Genomic DNA, 219 nt, shown 5'->3' on the forward strand with positions numbered 1-219 from the left:
GTCACAGGCGGGTTCCCAGATCCCAGGGAATGTTCCCAGTTCCCGGGGGGGGGTTCCCAGTTCCCAGGGATGTTCCCCATCCCAAGGCGGGTTCCCAGTTCCCGGGGGGGTTCCCAGTTCCCAAGGATGTTCCCAGTTCCCAGGGATGTTCCCCATCCCAGGGGGGGTTCCCAGTTCCCAGGGATGTTCCCAGTTCCCAGGGATGTTCCCCGTCACAGA

At 63.5% G+C, this 219-nt stretch overlaps 1 protein-coding gene across 1 annotated transcript in view; it reads right to left on the minus strand.

The window, feature by feature from the left end:
* Positions 1–219, minus strand: part of NDUFA13 (NADH:ubiquinone oxidoreductase subunit A13) — a 9,346-nt gene that overhangs the window by 1,465 nt on the left and 7,662 nt on the right. The gene's annotated exons all lie outside the window — the stretch shown is intronic.

Source organism: Corvus brachyrhynchos, unplaced genomic scaffold (genome assembly GCF_000691975.1).
Source record: "Corvus brachyrhynchos isolate BGI_N302 unplaced genomic scaffold, ASM69197v1 scaffold212, whole genome shotgun sequence".
NCBI lineage: Eukaryota > Metazoa > Chordata > Aves > Passeriformes > Corvidae > Corvus > Corvus brachyrhynchos.